The following is a 19710-nucleotide window of genomic DNA, read 5'->3' on the forward strand; positions in this document are numbered from 1 at the left end:
CCGACGCTTGGCGACCCCATGGTGAGCAGGGACTACTCTCCAGCTGCGGAGCCTAGACTTCTCATTGTAGGGGCTCCTAGGTGCGAGGGCTTCTGTAGTTGTGGCACCTGGGCTGAGTAGTTGGGCTGCACTGGTTTTGTTGCTCCGCAGCATGTGGGATCTTCCTGGACCAGAGATCGAACTGGTGTCTCCTACATTGGCAGGTGGATTCTTTACCACTGAGACACCGGAGACGCCTGAGAGGAATTATCTTAACCAGGGTGGGTTGCTCAGTTCAGTCATTCAGTAGTGTCTGACTCTTTGCAACCCTCTGGACTGTAGCATGCCAGGCTTCCCTGTTCATCACCAACACCCAGAGCTTACTCAAACTCATGTCCATAGCATAGGTGATGCCATCCAACCATCTCATCCTCTGTTGTCCCCTTCTCCTCCTGCCTTCAAGATTTCCCAGCATCAGGGTCTTTTCCAGTGAGTCAATTCTTCTCATTAGGTCGCCACAGTATTGGAGTTTCAGCTTCAGCATCAGTCCTTCCAGTGAATATTCAGGACTGATGTCCTTTAGGATGGACTGGTTGGATCTCCTTTCAGTCCAAGGGACTCTCAAGAGTCTTCTCCAACACAGTTCAAAAGCATTAATTCTTCTGCGCTCAGCTTTCTTTATAGTCCAACTCTCACATCCATACATGACTACTGGAAAAACCATAGCCTTGACTAGACAGACTTTTGTTGGCAAAGTGATGTCTCTGCTTTTGAATATGCTGTCTAGCTTGGTCATAGCTTTTCTTCCAAGGAATAAGCATCTTTTAATTTCATGGCTGTAGTCACCATCTGCAGTGATTTTGGAGCCCAAGAAAATAAAAGTCTCTCATTGTTTCATTTCCCCATCTATTTTCCATGAAGTGATGGGACCAGATGCCATAAACTTAGTTTTCTGAATGTTGAGTTTTAAGCCAACTTTTTCACTCTCCTCTTTCACTTTCATCAAGAGGCTTTTTAGTTCCTCTTCACTCTCTGCTGTAAGGGTGGTGTCATCTGCATATCTGAGGTTATTGATATTTCTCCCGGCAATCTTGATTCCAGCTTGTGCTTCTTCCAACCCAGCATTTCTCATGATGTACTCTGCATCTAAGTTAAATAAGCAGGGTGACAATATACAGTCTTGACGTACTCCTTTCCCAATTTGGAACCAGTCTGTTGTTCCCTGTCTAGTTCTAACTGTTGCTTCTTGACCTGTGTACAGATTTCTCAGGAGGCAGGTCAAGTGGTCTGGTGTTCCCATCTCTTTCAGAATTCTCCAGGTGGGTTGCTACATGGTTGTACTTCCTTGAAAGCAGGTGGTCCTGCCTGTGCTGCAGTTCAGTTCAGTTGAGTCGCTCAGTCGTGTCAACTCTTTGCGACTGCATGAACCGCAGCACGCCAGGCCTCCCTGTCCATCACCAATTCCCGGAGTTCACTCAAACTCAACGTCCATCGAGTCAGTGATGCCATCCAACCATCTCATCCTCTGTCATCCCCTTCTCCTCCTGCCCTCAATCTTTCCCAGCATCAGGGTCTTTTCCAGTGAGTTAGCTCTTCGCATCATGTGGCCAAAGGATTGGAGTTTCAGATTGAAGCACTGCAGTTACTCTGTGCCTTTATAAGAAACTAACTGTGATGGCGTCATCCAAGAAGTGTGAATGGAATTGTTTTGTTTTGTTTTATTTTTTAAGGAACTTTTGTCTGGACTGAACCTTCCTTCAGTGATTAGGAGAAACAGTGACTATTGAGGCAATCAGATGCTTCAGGGGAGAATTGGTAAAACTAAGTAGATAGATTTGGCCTTTGTTTTGTGAAAAGTAAAATTCCACCAACCCTAAATTAGAATCAGTATTGGAGAGAGGACTCAGAAGTAAAGATGCTCCCTGAGTTCCTTGTGACTTGCTGTTGCAACAGTTTGCAAAGGTCAGTTTTCCTTAAGCATTACGAGAAAAGAATTTGGTTTTCTGTGTCCACGGTAACTAGGAGAAAACACATCTTTGAGCCATATGGGCAGGCCGTGTACATGGAGTCCCTGGAGTCCATCCAGATAATCTTCCACCAGAGGGGAAAAAAGAACCATTGTTCACGAGGGTTCAAATCACGGAAGTTGGTCAAGTCTTCTAAGCTGTGCTCCTATGGTTTTACAAAGCGTCTTTGTTAAATTATCAAATTACATCCAAATATTGATAACAGTTATTGTGCTAGGAGTGGCCATTGCTAGTGTCTGGATGTATACTTCTCCCCAACATTTCACCTATTAAATTCAGTATAACTCTAGTATTCAGAATTTTGATGACTTTAGTGGAAATCTGCCAATTTTGCTTGACCTCATTCAGAGGCTCCTTCGTGCTGAGCCCTCCCTCATTCTGAACTCCCTTAGTATTTTATTTTCCTTCTTCTGTGGCAGTTGTTACTTGTATTATATTTAATATTTGTATAAGTATCTGTGAGACCGGCAGATTCATTCATCTTGAATGCTTAATATCAAGTTAGGGAAAAAAAAAATAATCCTTCTTGATGAAATGCAGAAAATGTAGTTTCCTTTACATCTTCTTAGCACTTTCTGTATAGACTCCACCAGTCCCTCATGTCCTTTTGTGGCTTTTTCCCAAATCCCCCTGCTGTTCTTTAATTTTTAATAACCCTCTTTCCTTCATGGCTAGAAATCTTTAATGCTCAGGGTTGGTGTAACAAACTGATTTCCCTTTCATAATTCCTGTGACATTTCTTAGCTAGTTGTGGGTACCAACGATTTATAAGTAAGTCAGTTTATTTCCCTTTAGGTGCCTAGATGTGAATTAATGCTATTACAGCAACTTGGATGCCTGGGTGAAGTAACTGGTACAGGCATTCAGGTATCCTACAGATACAGATAACTGAGTCATAGGGCATGCTCCATGACTTATGGTAGTTATATAATTTCCCCTGTAAATTATAAGAATAAATAAGTACTTTTAACATATATGATAATTTAATAACAGTTTATAGAAATAGTATATATGGTCGGTTTATGAGATAGCTAAACCTTTGCCTGCTATTAAACCCCTCCTTTCCTGCCATCAACGTCAGCCTTAAAGTCAACATCAGCCTGAAATCCTCTTTTCCTAGAGTTTAAAGCAACACATCTCTTGTTACTTAGCTCTGGCTCTGACATTAGTGTTTCCCAGTAGCTCTTCATCCTTCTAAAGTATTTCCATGTGAAGTGACGCTAGCACTCTGGGTTACAAAGAACTGACAATCAACTTGAAGTCACTAAAGAAAAAAATGAGATTTATTGGGAAGGTGCTGCTGCTGCTGCTAAGTCGCTTCAGTCGTGTCCGACTCTGTGTGACCCCATAGACGGCAGCCCACCAGGCTCCCCCGTCCCTGGCGTTCTCCAGGCAAGAACACTGGAGTGGGTTGCCATCTGCTTCTCCAATGCAGGAAAGTGACAAGTGAAAGTGAAATCGCTCAGTCGTGTCCCACTCTTGGCGACCCCATAGACTGCCGCCCACCAGGCTCCTCTGTCCATGGGCTTTTCCAGGCAGGAGCGCTGGAGTGGGTGCCATCGCCTTCTCCATCGGGAAAGGAGAGTGACCGAGGAGACACGAGGGCTTGACAGCCAGGCTTTGGAAAGCCAGACAGCCAGCTGGTTGGTCTTCAAGGGCTAGGATCGCGGGTTCCGCGGTATCTGTGCTCTCTCTTGCCCTCATCTTTATGCTTGGTACTTGGTAGTTCAGCATCCCTGTCCGGATTCTCTTAACAGGCTGGGAACACCGACACCGGCTGCTTATAAGCTGGTGTTTTCTCTGCTTTGCTGCCCTCAGAGGTGCAGAGGTGAGGTGCAGCTCAGTTTTGGTTGGAAAAGTCCCAGAGAATGATTGGCCCAAGTTGGATCTCTTGTCTGCTACTAGACAGGGCACAACGCTACCAGGACTGTGGTGGGTGGCGTCAGGGGGCTCCACTCCAGGCAAAGGGAAAAGACGTGCTGGCCATTCAGAACGACTGGTTCTACTTCTTCTGAGTAATAGGCCATGCTCCATGACTTATGGTAGTTGTATAAGTTCCACTGTAAATTATAAGAATAAATAAGTAATTTTAACATATATGATAATTGAGTAACAGTTTATAGAAATATTATATATGGTCGGTTTATGAGATAGCTGAAACCTTTGCCTGCTATTAAATCTTCCTTTCCTGTCATCAACATCAGCCTATTTCAGTAGGCTATTTCAGTAACCAGAGAGCGAGCGTGATTCTTGCATCTTCTGCACTGGCAGGCGGATTCTTACCACTGCACCTCCTGGGAAGTCACTATTTTAAGGGGAAGTTAAAGCATTTCAGAGTTGTTTATATCCTTGCTACTTATGCACAGTTGCTGCTGCTGCTGCTGCTGCTGCTGCTGCTGAGTCGCTTCAATCGTGTCCAACTCTGAGCGATCCCATAGATGGCAGCCCACCTGGCTCCGCCGTCCCTGGAATTCTCCAGACAAGAACACTGGAGTGGGTTGCCATTTCCTTCTCCAATGCATGAAAGTGAAAAGTGAAAGTGAAGATGCTCAGTCGTGTCTGACTCTTAGTGACCCCATGGACTGCAGCCCACCAGGCTCCCCCGTCCATGGGACTTTCCAGGCAGGAGTGCTGGAGTGGGGTGCCATTGCCTTCTCAGTTGTAGCAAACATTATTCTCTCTTGCACCAGTGAGATTGGAGTGGTAATATGATAGTAACATGGTGATTCCTCCTTAGATAAATGATCAACTTTGATTTGCTTTCTCTTCTTTGAGGATGACATCCATGTGGTTTCAGAATGATCTAAATTATATCAGTACTAGCTTGAAAAGGCAAATATCAATACTAAGACATTTTCCACAGCAGTTAATTAGATTACCTAGGAGAACATGTTTTCATTTCAGTTGTGAGTTTCTTTACTTAGTCATCTTCATATTATCACGAATGTTTGTTGTTGAAGGTACAGCATTGTTTTCCACTTTTTCCCATGGTCTAGCATCGTATTTTATTTCTTAAGTGTCTCGATGAGACAAAGGAAAGATTACTTAATGAACGCTCTGTTTTAATATTTGAAAGTACATATGAGTTCCTAAATTAGGGCTATTTCTAGACTTAAGAATGCCAAATATAATTTAATTTAAAGTTATTTCTGTAAGTCTGTTTGGCAAGCTCTTTAAAGAAAGGTTTTTTCATTTGGGGATTTTTCTGATTTTCTAACCAAGTGAAATTTTAGAAAGCTGGATAAAGTCCCTAAAAGCAAGAAAGCTGACTTTTCACCTTGAACTAGAAAAATTGTTCTCCTCTCTTCATAGTTAATTCGAAAACTTAGAGAAGTTAAAAAGAGAGAGAGAGAGAGAGAGAGAAAGACGAAAGACTTAGTTCCTTAAGAAGCTTTTGATAGTTGTGGATTTGTAGCCCCTGTCCTTACTGGAATCTTGACCCCAGCAAGGGAGGAAGCCCTCAGGTCTTTTCTCAATGCGTTTGCCTTTCTTCTCGAATCCCCTGCCTGAGGATTCTGTGTCGGCCACTGCAGTCTTGTGATTTAATTCACGTTTCTCAGATCACATTCGTTCTACAGGTTTGGAACTCTCTGATACTGTCCTTTTGTGAATGTGGTTATAACAACAGCTCTTCTGCACCTGCATTCCTCCGGTTTACCTCACACCACATCAACGATCCTGTTGTGTTTCTGCTCGGGTGTTAATAGAAAACGTTCTGTTGGGCCATGGGAATGCCCGTGCATTTTATAGATCACCCGAATAATTATCAAGTTCATAGATGTGTGTGTATATTTACGTAAAAACCATATATGTTTTAGGGCAAACACAAGTCTTATTAGAAAGGGATTAGAAAAGGAGAAGCAAAGACTGAGATGCACACACGTTGTTCAGTTCAGTTCAGTCGCTCAGTCATGTCCAACTCTTTGTGACCCCAAGAATTGCAGCACGCCAGGCCTCCCTGTCCATGTTCCCAGAGTTCACTCAGACTCATGTCCATCGAGTCGGTGATGCCATCCAGCCATCTCATCCCCTTCTCCTCCTGCCCCCAGTCCCTCCCAGCATCAGGGTCTTTTCCAATGAGTCAACTCTTCGCTTCAGGTGGCCAAAAGTATTGGAGTTTCAGCCTTAGCATCAGTCCTTACAGAGAACACCCAGAACTGATCTCCTTTACAGTGGACTGATTGGATCTCCTTGCAGTCCAAGGGACTCTCAGGAGTTGACTCCAACACCACAGTTCAAAAGCATCAATCTTCGGTGCTCAGCCCTCTTCACAGTCCAACTCTCACATCCATACATGACCACTGGAAAAACCATAGCCTTGACTAGACGGACCTTTGTTGGCAAAGTAATATCTCTGCTTTTGAATATGCTATCTAGGTTGCTCATAGCTTTCTTTCCAAGGAGTAAGTGTCTTTTAATTTCATGGCTGCAGTTACCATCTGCAGTGATTTTGGAGCCCCCCAAAAGTAAAGTCTGACACTGTTTCCCCTGTTTCCCTGTTTATTTGCCATGAAGTGATGGGACCAGATGCCATGATCTTTGTTTTCTGAATGTTGAGCTTTAAGTCAGCTTTTTCACTCTCCTCTTTCACTTTCATCAAGAGGCTTTTAGTTCCTCCTCACTTTCTGCCATGAGTGGTATCATCTGCATATCTGAGATTATTGATATTTCTCCCGGCAATCTTGATTCCAGCTTGTGCTTTTTCCAGCCCAGTGTTTCTCATGATGTACTCTGCACATGAGTTAAATAAGCAGGGTGACAATATACTGCCTTGATGTACTCCTTTTCCTATTTGGAACCAGTCTGTTGTTCCATGTCCAGTTCTAACTGTTGCTTCCTGACCTGAATACAGGTTTCTCAAGAGGCAGGTCAGGTGGTCTGGCATTCCCATCTCTTTCAGAATTTTCCACAGTTTATTGTGATCCACACAGTCAAAGGCTTTGGCATAGTCAGTAAAGCAGAAATAGATATTTTTCTGGAGCTCTCTTGCTTTTTCGATGATGCAGCGGATGTTGGCAATTTGATCTCTGGTTCCTCTGCCTTTTCTAAAACTAGCTTGAACATCAGGGAGTTCACGGTTCACGTATTGCTGAAGCCTGGCTTGGAGAATTTTGAGCATTACTTTACTAGCATGTGAGATGAGTGCAATTGTGTGGTAGTTTGAGCATTCTTTGGCATTGCCTTTCTTTGGGATTGGAATGAAAACTGACCTTTTCCAGTCCTGTGGCCACTGCCGAGTTGTCCAAATGTGCTGGCATATTGAGTGCAGCACTTTCACAGCATCATCTTTCAGGATTTGAAAGAGCTCCACTGGAATTCCATCACCTCCACTAGCTTTGTTCGTAGTGATGCTTTCTAAGGCCCACTTGACTTCACATTCCAAGATGTCTGGCTCTAGGTGAGTGATCACACCATCGTGATTATCTGCGTCGTGAAGATCTTTTTTGTACAGTTCTGTGTATTCTTGCCGCCTCTTCTTAATATCTTCTGCTTCTGTTAGGTCCATACCGTTTCTGTCCTTTATCGATAACAGGTTGTTACCCGGGGGTAATTGAGGACACACACTCAGGAATGCACAACGTACTGCAAGGAAGAAAATTGTTCCCTAAAAGGGATTAGGCTAAAACCTTGCATTGGAGCAGAACTGTGATCAGACCTCAGATTTTTGAAATACAGGAAAATACAACCTGTCTTAATTATTGTAGCCTGTTCTGTTTTTAGATTCCTGACTCTCTACCTTCTGTGCTGCTTTTTAGCAAACGTAACCTAAAGCTCTGCTGCTCTGGCATTGTTTTTGGACTTGTTAAGATTTTTGTTTTGCTTGATCGCATTAGAGTTTATAAATTATTAAAGTCAATAAGTGAATTTATCAAAGTCAAAGTACATGTAAATTAATTATAAAATGAATTTAGATGTAAATTGATTATAAAATGTATCGGCAACAAACAGAAAAGTAAATATATTGAGAAAACAGGAAAGGTTGTTTCTGTTACGCTGTTAGAGTGGTCTGCGTCCTACCTAATCACATAAACAGAGCCCAGAATAGACATTTTTACAGTCAGCTCAGAGTTTTCACTTATGCAGAAATGTCCTTAGGAAAATATTCAAGCAATTTCCCCGAAAAAGATTGTGATGGTAAAGAGTGTCCTGTGACCATTTATAGAGCTTTGGTAAATTATCCTCTGATGGTTGATAGCTTTGGTTTTCAGGAAAATAGTGCATCTTCCATGAGAAGCCAAGCTCATGATCAGTTGCTCAGTTGTGTCCCTCTCTTTGTGACCCCATGGACTATAACCCCCTAAGCTCCTCCATCTATGGAATTTTCCAGGCAAGAATACTAGAGTGGGTTGCAATTTGCTTCTCCAGGGATTTATTATTATTATTTTTATTAGTGCTGTAGGTGCATGGGTTTTGAATAGTCTGTTCTCAATCTTATTTTCCCAATAAATAACCTTGTTTTCAGGGTGCAGTTTAACGGAATGCAATGTTTTTCAGGAACAAAAATATTCGTTGATGGAATTATCCAAATTTACTGATAAAATCGGTTCATTTTTCTCCCTCCAGAATTTAGAAAACATTCAAAATTGTGTAATATTAAGGAGAAAATTCCACTGACAGAGGAGCCTGGCAGGCTGCAGTCCATGGGTTTGCAAAGAGTCAGGCATGACTGAGCAAGTATCACTCAAGGAGAAAATCGCAAAGTTTCTATGAAATGCCATGAATACCACGTCGATGTTTTTGGTATGTGGTTAAGAAATGACTTTTAAACATTCAGTTCAAACTCCTCCACCATTTCACAGTATTTTGAGGGTTTTTTTTTTTTTTTTGATTGAAGTATAGTTGATTTACAATGTTGTGGTTATTTCAGGTGTACAGAAAAGTGGTTCAGCTATGCACACATATGTATCTGTTTTTTTCAGATTCTTTTCCCTTATGGGTTATTACAAAATATTGAGTATAGTTCCCTGTGATATGCAGTAGGTGCTCGTTGCTTATCTATTTTATATGTAATAGCGTATATATGTTATCCCTCCCCATTCCCTTTTGGTAGCCGTAAGTTTGTGTTCCATGTCTGTGGCTCTATTTCTGTGTTGTATATAAATTCACATGTATCAGTGTTTTCCGTATTACACATATGGTGCTATCATATGATATCTGTCTTTGTTTGGCTTGCTTCACTTAGTGTGATAGTCTCAAGGTCCCTCTGTGTTGCTGCAAATGGCATTTCATTTTTTTATGGCTGAGTAGTATTCCATTGTATAAACATACACCTTCTTCATCTCTTCAGCTGTTGATGGACATTTAGGTTGCTTGTGCGTCTTGGCTATTGTAAACAGTGCTGAAATGAACATTGGCATGTGTCTATCTTTTCAGATTACAGTTTTCTTCAGATCTATGCTCAGGAGTTAGATTGTAGGATCTTAGGGTAGCTCTAGTTTTAGTTTTTTAAGGAAGCTTCATACTTTTCCATAGTGGCTGTGCCAATTTACATTTGCACCAACAGTGTAGGAGGGTTGCGTTTTCTCCGCCTTCTCTCCAGCATTTATTATTGGCAGACTTTTGATGGTGGCCACTCTGGCCATTGTGAGGTGATACTCCATTGTAGTTTTGATTTGCATTTCCTTAATAATTAGAGATGTTGGGCATCTATGCATGTGCCTTTGGCCATCTGTATGTCTCCTTTGGAGAAATGTCTACTTAGATCTTCTGCCCATTTTTTGATTGGGGCGTTTATTTGTTTTTTTGATATTGACTTATATGAACTATTTGTATGTGGGTGTTAGTCATTCAGTCATGTCTGACTCTTTGCGACCCTGTGGACTGTGCCTGCCAGGCTTCACTGTCCATTGGATTCTCCAGGCAAGAATACTGGAGTGGGTTGCCATTCCCTTTTCTAGGGGATCTTCCCAACCCAGGGATCAAACCTGGGTCTCCCACTTTGCAGGCGGATTCTTTCCCCTCTGAGCTACCAGAGAAGCCTCCTGTTTGTATATGTTGGAGGTTAATCCCTTGTCAGTTACATCATTTGAGAAAGTATTTTAAATAAATAATATTTCAATGAATATGTGGGAACTAGGTAATGACTGACACCAGAGGAGAAGTATTAAGTCATAAAGATTTTAGGGCTTATTAAAAAGTTAAGGGTTCTCTTCAGTTCAGTCGCTCAGTCGTGTCCGACTCTTTGCGACCCCATGAATCACAGCACACCAGGCCTCCCTGTCCATCACCATCTCCTGGAGTTCATTCAAACTCATGTCCATTGAGTCGGTGGTGCCATCCAACCATCTCATCCTCTCTCGTCCCCTTCTCCTCCTGCCCTCAATCTTTCCCAGCATCAGGGTCTTTTCCAATGAGTCAGCTCTTGGCATCAGATGGCCAAAGTATTGGAGTTTCAGCTTCAACATCAGGCCCTCCAATGAACACCCAGGACTGGTCTCCTTTAGGATAGACTGGTTGGATCTCCTTGCAGTCCAAGGGACTCTCAAGAGTCTTCTCCAACACCACAGTTCAAAAGCATCAATCAATTCTTCAGTGCTCAGCTTTCTTTATAGTCCAACTCTCACATCCATACATGACCACTGGAAAAACAGGTTTACTGAACATTTGCAAACCAATCTTAATGTGAACATTTCGCTGTAAAGGTTTACAGTAGAAAGAAATTGCTAGGGTTTCATGGAACTATTGAAATTGAACCTCTTTTGGGGAAATTTCAATCTTTTCTCTATCGCTTTTCAAAATAAACTGTGTCCCCTCTTTAGACCTAAGTATTTAATGATAATAATTCATTAAATAAATGACATTGTATTAGAGTCATATGCATAAAGTAACCTTTTTCTCTTAACCCGTTTCCTAATCTTTAAACAGTTTCCTTAATGTTTCCTTTTTTCAGTTTTTAAAAAAACCTTTCTCTATTCATTTTTTCTGGGTTTTCCAGATGGCACAGTGGTGAAGAACCCGTCTGCCAATGCAGGAGATGCAAGAGACATGGGTTCGATCCCTGGGTCAGGAAGATCTCCTGGAATAGGAAATGGCAACCCACTCCAATATTCTTGCCTGGGAGATTCCGTGGGCAGAGGGGCCTGACGGGCTACAGTCCATGGTGTGGCAGAGTCAGGCATGACTGAGCATGTGGGTGCACACGTGCACGTATGCACACACACACACTTTCTACCCGCCCACCCCCCCACCTCCCCCGTCCCCCTCCGCATCCCTTTTTCCAGGTACCTGCTTTCTCCAGGTTTAATCTTCGGTCTCATCTGCCTGTATGGCCCTCCTTGTGTGAAGGTCAGACATCTGGCAGCCTTATATGTCTGAGCTAGCTCCACGTAGGCTGATACGAAGCAAGAGTTTCTGCACAGAGAAATACCACAAAGCCTATATGGTAAAGCCTGTGGTCAGTAGAATGCCTGAGCTAATATTTCTCCACTCAGGAGAAGGTTCCTGGTTCTGCTTTGAACATACCCTTTGACTCAGACCTCTGTTCACCCGGTGTTCTAATAAGCCTGTTTCTCTAAGCTGCCCAGCACAGGGATGGTTGAAGAATCTCTGGCAAGACTGAGAGGGGTGTGTGGTGGTGGTAGAAGGAAGTGGCACAGTTAGAGCTGTAAGAAGGAAAGCTTAATGGCAAAGAAAGGATGAGCCGTCTCAGTGAAGCAGAGGAGCTCACAAATATCGATTATCGAGATCAGGAGGCAGTGGCCCTGTATGCTTGCTGTTAAAGCCTGCTGGCTGTCACTGGCTCATAATTGACCCCATCGTCAATTGAAGATTAGCTTTGGTTTATTATGCAATATTTAAAATGTTATAGAAGAGCATAGTATTTTTTAGAATTAAAAATTTTAAATTTTTAATTTTTTAATTAAAAAAGGTTTAATTAAAAAGATCTTATTTTAAGACATCAGGTTTTGTTTACTTAGTACCTAGTGTTTTTGTTGGTTTCTTTCCCACCTTTTCCTCTGTGTCCACTGAGATAGTGTTTTTACAAAAGACTTTTGTCTCTTCTCTTTGAAGACAGACCCTTTATCTTAATCTCTCCTAATGCTCTTCTGTGGTGTGGTTTGATATAGACACCTCAGTGTCCCCTGATAAAGATAGTCTTCCTAGCAGTAGATAGCGAATCCCTCCTGTAAAACATGAGCATACTGATTAATTTTCCCCGGCTTCACCTTCAGCCTCTCTCCTTTCTTTTGTTGCATGGCCCAGCTCCTTGTTTACCTGTATATATTCGGTGACACTCCTCTTCCCCCCCCACACCTCTCAAGCTTCCCCATCCATTTCCACTCTGCGGGAGTCCACAGCGTCGGTCTGAACTGCTGCCATCAGCAGATCCTCGTGATAGTGATGGATGTAACAGGTGCGGAGGCTGTTTTGGGGGCTAGGGAAACACAGGAGAGCCAGTGAGTAGAACTGCAGGCTCTTGAGTAGTTTGTGTTCTAGTGGGGGAGGAAGACAAGCAAGCAAATAATCTAGATAGTGAAGCAAGAACAGTGCAGTGTGATGGGCTGAGGGGTCACCAACGCAAGAGGGAGGCCCCGGAGGGCTCTGGGGAGGAGCTACCTGAGGACCCACCCAAGTCAGGAGGAGGAGTCTTTGATTGCAGAGAACCTGGCTGCTCATCGCTGGATGCATCGGTGCCTATTCGTTGAATGAATAAATGAAAGAATAAAGCAGAGTATTGTGTTGTTTCTTGGGTTTTATACAGAATAGTTTAGCGAACACAAACACTGTACATGCCCTTAGCTACCAACTCTCTAGAAAGAAAAAACACATAGGCACTACTTAAGTGAAGAAACTAAAGCTAACACTTCTGACGTGGATTTTTGTCAGGGAACATTGAGTCATAGGGGAGGGGAGAGTAAGCCTTAAAGTATGGAGTTGGGAGATTCACTAATTCTTAATTTTTAATTTAAAATTTGCTGGATGTGTAGCAGTGTGTTAACGTGCTATGGAGGAGTAAAAGAAGAAAAAAGATGAAATTGATGTGAATTTGTTCCTCAATGGCCTTCATAGGGGGAAAACACCAGTATTATGGGAGAGTTTTATGAAGCAGCATATGGTTAATGGTTCAAAGGCTTAAATGATTCAAGTAAATGTTGTTGGTTCTTAGAAAGGAGAGTCTTTGTGGGCTGGAGCTTGAGCAGTCACAAACACAGCTCCAGATTCTTGAGAGACTTGTTGAAATGAACTCTGCAGCACAGAGCAAAGTGCATATAACTTGGTAGTTTTCCGATATTAAGGAGATAACTTTCTTGGCTTTTGTGAAGAGCAAGCTACATACTATTTGTGTTTGAAGAACTTTTCGTAAGATTTTTGGATGAGCTTTGCTGTTGCAGAAAAAAAGTTCAGTGTCTTCCCATTGTCGCTGAGAAGGATGAAGATGAGGACGGTTTGCGAATGAATAGCGGATGCGGGAGATGATTCCTTTAAACCAGTTAGCGGGTAAAGGGAAAACACTTTTCCCTGGGATTTCTTTTTCTTAATTTACTTTTAATTGGAGGATAATTGCTTTCAGTGTTGTGTTGGTTTCTGCCGTACCCCATGAATCAGCCACAAGTATACGTTGGGTCCCCTCCTCCTTGAGCCTCCCTCCCACCCCTTTCGGTCGGCACAGAGCACAGGGCCGGGCTCCCGGTGCTGGAGAGCAGCTTCCCATCAGCCATCTGGTCTGCACGTGGCATTCATATATTTCAATGCTGCTCTCTCCCTGAGGTCACTAAGTGTGCACTAGTCCTGGGAGCTATAGAAATATTTGACATTGTTGTTACCTCTTCTTGTCCTTTGATTTCTTAATTAAGTGAATATCTATGAGGTCAGATGTCATACCTGACTTTTCTGATTTGTTGCCTAATGTATTTCTTGGTTGTCTCCTAATCTACATTTTTGCCCTTTTGCAATTCTGTCTTCTGAGGATAGGAGATAACTTTAAACAAGGGTGAGTTGTAGATCAGTCTCTGTCCTGTAGGGGTCGCTATGAGAGTGGCAGTTTGGGATCTTTGCTGGCCACCCAGCACCGTGTGGCATGACTTGACACAATTAGCCTAAGGATTGTGAGATCTGGTTTGTGTTGATATTTTACTTTTGAGGGTCATATGAGCTGTAACTCCCATCAAGAATTCTGCAAGCTCCTTATTATGTATTTAATCACTTTGGTTCCGTAAATGCCACACCTGTGCATTTTTTTGGTGCATGGTTATTTTAGAGTTCTCATCATGCCCCATTTGCATATGAGAAATCTATGCACATAGATACAGTAAACGTTTTAGTGGCTTTTGCAGCACAAATGCAAATGATGGCAGCCTGAACTTGGCCTTCTCTAGGACCTCAGGTTACTGTTTAATGGGTTTGTCACTCACGACACTTACTGGCTTGCCCCAGTGCTTTTAAAAAATTGAATCGAGCATGATGAGGTCCATCCCCTTGATTAAATGTTTTTCCTCCTCTGCAATCACCATTATCTGTTTGGCTCCCATTCTTTTGAGGCAGCCCTGCATTGCAAATCAATATCTTTCTGAAGAGACAGAGTGTTGTGAATTGCCTGGACAGAATATGCACGGTTACTTTGGCTGCAATGCTGCTGCAGAGCCCGGATTACTCTGTCTTCCTGGGAACTCCACAGGCAAGTCCATCGTGTTTACAGGAAAAAAAAAAAAAAGAGAGATTCTTTTGGGAACAAAAATTAAAGTGTTAAAGCTATTGATCCTGAATGTGAGCATGTCCTTTGTGTTCTTCTGAACCATTTTTGGTCTTCTTCCATGGAGATTAGCTTCTCTAGGTATTTCTGGGTGGTTTTTTTTTTTTTTTTTCTTTCCCCTGCTTTTGCTTCCCCCTTTCTTGGTTGTAGTACGGCCGTACCATTTCAGCTTGCTAGTGCAGAAAGATGTGAATTCAGTTGCTGTATGAGCCTGGCCTGGTGCAAGCACATTGCTAGAGACATGCTAAAGAGTTCCAGGTGATTCGAGCCTGAGAGAGACAACAGCAAAACGGTAAGACGGAGCATGCTTAAAATTAGAGCAGGGGGTTTAATTTGGAGCATCTCAGCAAGTCTGAATCCTGACTCACTCATTTACAACTTGAAAAGGATTCATTTTGTGCATGTCATTTTACTCACTCCCTTCTATTTAACTGCCAGAACCCATCACAGGTTGATCAAGGGGCTATTTAAACTAAAGATCTGACAGGAGGTTACCGACGGCAGAGTCTCTTGAGGTTTCCGAGGCTACTGCTTGTACTTTGTAAACACCAGGAGCAGCGATAAGATGAGGAAAAGGTTTGCGACTGTGCTTCTTTGCCGGAGCTGAATGTTATTTCTTCTGCAACTCATCTTATTTATTATAGCTTAAAGAGGTCTTACGGATTGTTTTGCCCGGCTATGCTTGGCTGAATGCCCTCTGAGTCGAGCTGGTGAAGGACGGGAGACCACTTTTCTCGTTTGGATGAACTGATGTCCGTGAATTAGCTGGAATGGCTCTGAGTGCAGTACACATCTCTGATATATTAGGGATGTGGGGCTTCCTCCCTGCTCCTCCCCCCTCCCTTCTGGAGCACGGAAATGCACCTGCTTTAGGTGTTTGCTGCCTGGCAGAGGTCAGTGTGCTGGTATTTTGCATCTTCCCACCTGGCGTGGTTGTGCTCTCAGATACAGAAGTGGTCATCCTTCATGCAGTTCTGCTTGAAGCGCTGACTCTGAGTGGACTGTTAGCATTTTGGATGCTAATGGAGAACTCCTGCAGGCATGAAGGTCCGGGCAGCAGAGAGGCGCCTCCAAAATGATGCCCACCTGCTTGGGGAGAAGATAACAGCTGAGACACAGAAATGTAATAAACCTTGATCTCTGCAGAGGTCGAATTCCTATTTCCATTTGTTAGTGGGCACCTTGTCTTAGGGGTGGGGGTGGTTGAAGTTGAAAGACATGTTTTAATATTGTTCAAAGTGAGACTACTACATTGCACGGTTCTGGTGATTTTATAAGGTTCCAACTATTGTATAGGTACTGGATGTTAAGCATGTCGGCATTTGAATTTTCTGGCTTTAAAAATGTTCTCCTTATGTCTACTTTAACTGAGTACTTCGTGTAAAATGTAAATGATGATGATAGTGAATATTAGTTGAGAAAAAACATCAGTCACTTGGTGTGGCATGTTGCTCATAAGCCAGTTGTATGTAATTTTGTGACATAAGTATTTCTAAGAAAGAACACTTGATTACTTGATAGGCTAGTTGAGAGAATTAGTGATAATGTTTGGGTTCACTAGAATTTTTTTTAAGGGGGACCTTAAATATTCTTCTGTATTCACACTATTTATTGTAAAGGTCAGACATTAATTTTTGGCAAGGAATATTTGGATTTTCTTCCAAAGATAGTGAAAATTTTCTGTTATTTTGACCATTTATTTTTTCCTAAAAAATGGAGATGAACTACAAGCTATCTTTTCTATACTTTAGTTGTTCCTTTAAAATAAAAAGAAAACAACTTTTTTTTTTCTACTCAGAACATGATGTGCCCTGTGTGTGCTGTTTCTTTTCCTGAGAGTGATATCTTCTAGTTATTTATATTCTACCTTCACTTTTTGTAAGCTGTGAGGTTTCTTTTTTTTCACCCTGTGGCAGGAGTTGTACGTTTGCAAAAAGTAAGTAAGTTTTTAAAAGGAGAATAGTAGAGCAGTTAATAAGATTGATTTTCCTATCAGTCTTTTTAAAATTCCTCATTCTGCAAACATTTATCAGCCATTTACTCTATAAGGCATCGTAAGACGTGCTGTGAAGGAAGTAAAGATGAAATAGATATACTCCCTTCCCTGAAGGAGCTTAGGGATCGTAGCTTTGGTATTTTTCTCAGGAATATGCCCCGTTATACTTTCTCATGAATAAGTAAATTTGATGCTTTTTCTATTTTCCTACTTCGGAGAATTGTCCTCTATTTATATCTTTTAATCATTTATTTATTAAACAAGCATTTATGGAGAGTCTACTGAGTAGCGGTGTAACTGCTGAGACACAGCTAGTCCCTGTCCTCAGAAAACTTACAATCTACTCCTTAAAATAGTTCAAGGAGACATTAAAATTTTTTTTTCATTTTGGGCAATTGTGAAACACACACTATATTCCTTGATTTTTTTCCATTTTAAAAATCATGGTGAAAAATATATGTAACACAAAATTTTCCATTTTAACCATTTTTAGGTAGGTAATTTATTGGCCTAAGTACATTCCCAATGTTTTGCTGTCATTATTGCTGTCCAAGTGCAGAACTTTTCATCATCCCTAATAGATATTCTGTCGATTAAGTGATAACTCCCCGGTCTCCATCTCTAGCCTTTGGTAATCTCTAGTCTACATCCGTGTCTGTGAATTTGCCTTTTCTTGGTATGTCATATCATATCAAGTGGAATCATAAAGTATTTGTCCTTTTGTGTTTAGTTTATTTTATCCAGTGTGTTTTCAAGGTTCATCCATGTTGTACCATATATCAGAATTTCATTCCTTTTTAATGTATGCTTTAAGTTTTTTTTAATATGGAAAAGACAGCAGTGCCCCCCACTCCCTGCCATATAATTTCAATAAAGCAAGTTCCCATATTGACTTCTATGGACATCTAATCAATATGGATAATTTAGAAATGCTGAAAAGCCTAGGGGAAAGTGTAGGAATGAGGAACAGAAATACACTGATCTAAGAATATATTCATTTGGATTCTTTACGTGGCCTGGTAGTTGAGCATGGTAATTGGCTGGATTTTCATGTGAAGTTTTTGCTAGAGAAAGCAACTGTCGTCTGAAATATATAGCGCAAGGCTGGACTGTGGCTCTTGTCATTGTGAACATTCAGATTTTACCCACTCTGCTTCTAGTCTGTTACATTAAAAACTTTATAAGCAAAGATTGATCATGTTGAGATCCTCTTGCAGAACCAGAGACTCTTAGAGCTGGGAGGGACTTCAGCAGTCAGTCGTTTAACCAGTTGACTCATCTTCATTTCATTTGGCCAGTTGGAGGGTGAGACTCCACTGAGTCTCTTGATGCCACTGCAAGTCCTCTCTCACTCCCCAGTGCTGTTTTCAGTGTACACTCAACCCCCAAATCACAGATCTCCTCTGAGTTAGAGAGGAATGAGAAAGGGTATAAGCTTCATGCCCCGTTAAGCAGATTTCCATTGGATGAGGTAAGTCTGGCTTCATCAGTGGAGCATTCTCCTTCTCACCTTTCTTCCTGATGCTACTATTAAATCTAAATGACTTTCTCATAGATCTTTTTTAGAAAGCCGAGTTAAGGCTCTAGAGCCTCTGTTTATCTACCATTGACCAATATGATGATTCTTAGATGGGTTCAATCAACACTTTATATTCATGCCATTAGCATACTCTTCAGGAAACACAGGGCTTCCCTGGTGGTTCAGATAGTAAAGAATCTGCCTGCAATGTGGGAGACTTGGGTTCGATCCCCACGTCAGGAAGATCCCCTGGAGAGAGGAATGGCAACCCACTCTAGTATCCTTGCTTGGAGAATCCAATGGACAGAGGCAACAGCCCGTAGGGTCACAAAGAGTCGAACTGGACTGAGCAACTAACACTTTCACTTCAGGAAACACAAACATATATGGGAAGAGGCCTGAGCCTTCCCATCTTCCCCATCAGTCTGTTCTTCTTAATAAATCTTTTCCTTTCTGCCCCCACCCACATGCACCCTAATACTTTGATTTTCAGCCTTGACTTTTGATGAGGATCAACTTTTGATAAGATTGAGAGCCAGATTAGTCAAAAGCATGTTAAATTTACATGGTGGAAGTGATGAGGAGGTGGCAAGGATGGGTCGGAAAACCTCAAAGCACAGGGCAGTTACTTTACTCAGTTCTAAAAGCACTTTGCTTTTGTATCAAGAGAAGAATGAGAGAAGTGTTGCAGGTCAGATCTGTGCTTTCCTTATTTCTCTCAGGATCTACGTCCCAAGGGACATGTAAGGAAGATAACCTAGTGGTCAAGAGCTTGGGCATCACAGTCAAAGTCCTGAAATAATTCCCGTTTCCTGTGCATGCTCTGTGTGGTCTTGGACACGTTATTTAACTCTTATGTGCCTCAATTTAATCATCTGTGAAACTGGGATGATAATAGTACCTCTTGAGGTTGTTGTAGAGATTAATTGAGAAACTACTTATGAAACTTTTAAAATAGCATCGCATTTAATAAGAGTTTAATAATAGCCATCATCCCAGGTGGCTCAGTGGTAAAGAATCTGCCTACTAATGCAGACATGCAAGAGACACGTGTTTAATCCCTGGGTCAGGAAGATCCCCTGGAGGAGGAAATGGCAACCCACTCCAGTATTCTTGCCTGGAGAATCCCATGGACAAAAGGGCCTGGTGGGCCACAGTCCATGGGGTCACGAAGAGTCAGACATGACTGAGCACACACAATAGCCTTCATCATCATTGTCATGGCCATCCAGAAATCCTTCATCTCCATCGCTCTTTTCTATCCATTTATATCAAATCTTGCCCAAGAGCCTTCTCCAGTTTGCTAGTTTATTGAGCATATGTGACAGTTTCTTAATGTTATTGGGTTTGGGTATAAAAGGAGAATAAAGGAAATAATTCTCCAGTATTCTGGTTACAACCTGGCAGGTTTGGGAAGGATTATATGGTCTGTAGAGTTCCTCTTCGGCCCAACTGATACAAATGTGCTCCAGTGGCTTATTCCATAGCTAAATGAGAT

At 42.0% G+C, this 19710-nt stretch overlaps 1 protein-coding gene across 4 annotated transcripts in view; it reads left to right on the forward strand.

The window, feature by feature from the left end:
- Positions 1-19710, forward strand: part of CDK14 (cyclin dependent kinase 14) — a 677451-nt gene that overhangs the window by 125108 nt on the left and 532633 nt on the right. Inside the window, exon 1 of one of the 4 annotated variants that reach the window (XM_004007703.5) lies at positions 14894-14989. The exons of the other annotated variants lie outside the window; for them this stretch is intronic. The gene's annotated coding sequence lies outside the window, so the exon portion shown is untranslated. Of the gene's footprint in view, positions 1-14893; positions 14990-19710 lie in introns of those variants that run through there. 4 annotated transcript variants of the gene reach the window in all.

This window comes from Ovis aries, chromosome 4 (assembly GCF_016772045.2).
Source record: "Ovis aries strain OAR_USU_Benz2616 breed Rambouillet chromosome 4, ARS-UI_Ramb_v3.0, whole genome shotgun sequence".
In the NCBI taxonomy this organism is placed as follows: domain Eukaryota; kingdom Metazoa; phylum Chordata; class Mammalia; order Artiodactyla; family Bovidae; genus Ovis; species Ovis aries.